Source organism: Leopardus geoffroyi, chromosome B3 (assembly GCF_018350155.1).
Source record: "Leopardus geoffroyi isolate Oge1 chromosome B3, O.geoffroyi_Oge1_pat1.0, whole genome shotgun sequence".
NCBI classification, from domain to species: domain Eukaryota; kingdom Metazoa; phylum Chordata; class Mammalia; order Carnivora; family Felidae; genus Leopardus; species Leopardus geoffroyi.
In genome coordinates, this window is record NC_059337.1 from 140,908,099 (window position 1) to 140,911,634 (window position 3,536).

At 41.3% G+C, this 3,536-nt stretch overlaps 1 long non-coding RNA gene across 1 annotated transcript; it reads left to right on the forward strand.

The window, feature by feature from the left end:
• The first annotated feature begins 318 nt into the window (after window positions 1-318).
• Window positions 319-3,296, forward strand: LOC123582355. Its single transcript, XR_006704342.1, has 3 exons — window positions 319-369; window positions 535-601; window positions 3,169-3,296. It is a non-coding gene; the product is annotated as an uncharacterized LOC123582355 (long non-coding RNA).
• Window positions 3,297-3,536: the final 240 nt, after the last annotated feature.

Below are 3,536 nucleotides of genomic sequence, written 5' to 3' on the forward strand. Positions count from 1 at the left end.
AGAACTCATCTAATTTATCTCTCATTTCAAGATGCATATCTGCCTACTTTTGCTTGCTGTCCAACACTGCAAAACATTGCATTTTTTCTTCCAGAGTTGTAACTGTTACTGCCATGAGGGTAAGTCCAATAAAAGTAACTCAGATATTACCAGAATTGGACCTTTCTTCAAAATATCAATAGTAATAGAAAGTTTTGTGTGGATTTGGTCATCATAGTCTAGAAATGTTCAATTAATTTTTTACCAGAGATAAACACTTAGCCCACACCAGATACAAGAGTAGCTTATGGTAGAAAATAACTGATATTTATCTATACTCTCTCGTACCAAAGTCTTGGCAAACAATATCACCTAAGACCACATCTGTGGGTAGGTAATATTTTTTTTTCTTACCATCATATGAAACAACTGAGTCATAAATAATTGCCTTGATTTACTCAAAGCCATAGTGTTTAGATGTGAGACAATCAGGATTCAAGTAATTATCTAATTCTAACACCTGTAATCTCTCCACTGATCTTTCCATTGATCCAGACATTTCTGAAATCTCTGAGACTTCACCAAATCCAAGATGTGAAGTGCCTATCCTCCAGGCCCATTAGTAAGTACTTCAACATATATAGAAAATTTGTTGTGTGCTGGTTTGCCAAGTGTCCATTGGCAGTAGTCTGTGTGGAGCTCTGTGTTAAGAGATGTTGTGGTTTCTTCAGGATTTTGTAGAAAGTATTTTTGTGAAATATTAATAATGTTTACCATAGACAGGTAACTAAATGATAACTAAAAATGCTTCCTGAGAGAAAATAACTTACTAATTCAAGTAATAGAAAAGGAAGAAGATGGCAATTGTCCTGAGTGGGGGGTGATTTCCACAACAAATGCTGTTCCATTTTCTACACCTACTTTCCAGTTGGAATGAGCCAACTTTATGACCAATAAAATAAGGCAATTGAAGCACGGATGTTTTCCAAAGCAATCCCAGGACAAGTTGCATAGATTACCAGAGTAAGGAGCTTCTGCCATTTCTCAGTGCAAAGTTTCTTCCAGGCAGTCATGCTTCTAGACTACTCAATGTGGATTTGCAACTAGTGTCACGTAGCTCATGCTAACTTTGACAAATCCCTGGAGGGAACTCTGGAGAACATAGGCTCAAGTGCAGCCTTTTAGATGGGATTAATCCTTCCACTTATAATACCATTTTACCATGCTAAGCACCTCTGGAAGGCTTGGAAAACCCGATAGTCTTAGTCAAGGTGTATTGTAGGGACATTTATGTGTATATGTGTGTATATATGTAGTTATGCAATGAATGTTTGTGTCCTCCCAAAATTCATGTGTTGAATTCCTACTCCTCAGTATTAGGAGATAGGACCTTCGAGAGATAGTTCATGAGGCCGGAGCACTTGTCTGATAAAAATTAGTGCTCGTATATAAACAGACAGAAGAGAGCTTCCTCTCTCTTTCTCTCTCTTCCCCACCCCCAACCCCCACTCTCTGCCATGAGAGAGCACAGCAAGAAGGCAGCCATCTATAAGCACATAAAAGGCTCCTGAGAAAACACTGAGTCAGATGACAACTTGATCTTGGACGTCCAGCTTTCAGAACTGGGAGAAACAAATGTCTGTTATTTAAGTGACTCAGTCTATGCTATTTTGCCATGGCATCTCAAGCGGACTAATACGTAGGTTTTGGTGTTACTAATAATTACATTAATTGCTAGGATTTTTTTAATTTTTTTTACTTATTAACTGTTATTATTTGTCACATGTCATGCAACCTTCTAAGTGTTTTGCTTATCTCCATTATTTTACTCCAGACAACTCAACTCACAGAAATCACATGAGTTGGGTGTGTAATCTCCATTTTACAATGAAGGGAACTGAAGCACATGATGAAGCCAATAAAATATATGCGTAAGGCTCAAATTCAGATGACTCTGGAAGGAGATTTGGCTACCAACTAGTGAATGCATTGGTACAATAGGAGTTTGGGCATTGGATATGAAGTATTCCCTCTGGGCAGTGGTGTCCTTAATATTCACCCTTCTGGCTCAGAGCATAGACCTTCTGATGAGAGCATGTTCCCGTAATCTTGTCCTAATTATCAAGAGCTCTGGACACCTACCTGGCTCCTTTCAGACTTGTTCTGAGAAACACTGGTTCCTGCAACACTAGTCACATATGGGACTCCCCAAAACAGCCAAACCACCTGCAGGTCTGACTTTGAATGTTGAGCAAGACCTGCCGTCTAAAGCCTTGTGAATGCAACTCACCTGCCCAATCAGGCCTACACGCTCACACCATTGGACACCACCCTTGGCTCTGGCACTGTGGCCCACAGGGTTTGCCCACTGACAATCCCCAGCCCACACTCAATCCCAACCGATGACACCCAGGTAATGATGATATCTTAGCAGAAAGAAACAGGTTAGGCTGTCCCATAGGACAGAAAGAAAACTTCCTCCTTCTTAAAATATTACTCGTCTCAGGTACCAAGAGGTCCCACTTCAGAACGCAATCATAAGTCTGGAAGCTTCTTTAAAAGTCGGGCATGGAAATCTCCGTTATGTGTGACTTCAGTTGAATGATTCCAGTGATTTTCTTCCTCTAATATCTGGAGGTTAGCCAACCACAGGACACTTGTTTTCTGTTCATTTGTAAATTAATATATCTGGAAGCAAAGATTGTCTCTGAAAAAAGCAGAGTCGCTTTTCTCCAAACGTAATGAAATTATGTTTGAGGAAGCCTCTGTTGATGTCCAAGAATCTTTATGAGCCTTTTAAAGTCATTGTTTTCTTCTCACAAATGAGAACTTGCTGATGCCAAGGAGTAATGAACTGGAAAACCACATGGTGACAGTTGGTTCTTAAGCTGGCCCGGGTGCATAGCAAGGCCTGCTGGGGAAGGAAGCTTGTGACTTCCTTACCTCTTGCTTGTTCTCCGTCTCTTATTTTTCCCTCTTTTATTCCCCCTCCTCTCTTGCCCCCTCCCTACTTTTTCCCTTATGCGATAAATACAAGCCTTAGAATAGACCGAACTGTCAATCTAACATTTAATCATATGGTCAATTACTATTGTGTGAACACGATATGTAATCTTACTGGGTCTCAATTTTCTCATCTGTGAAATGGGGATGATGTATATCCCTTCCTCACTTCCTTCTTTCAAAAAGAATCCGTCTTTGATTCGAGTATCTGGTTCTACCCCACGCAACTTCTGTAACGTGAAGGGGCAGAGAAGACCCCCCACATACAAGAGGACTTGAGCCATCACAGTGAAGAATGGTCATCTTGTCCCCGTGTAGAGCAAGGAGTTCAAAAACCCAGAGCTTGAGGTAGGTAAAGGCTGTCTGTGATGTAGGGTAGTAGCCCTATCCCTTGCCTCCCCTGAAAGCCTGCTGCCTCAGGAATTCTGCAACCTATCACATGACCAAAGAGGTAGCTGCCCTGAGGACGAAGCTGTCACACCAGATAGGGCCAAAAGAACAGGACACAGCTAAAGCTCAGGCCCTGATCATGCTCGGTACCTACACTAGACCTG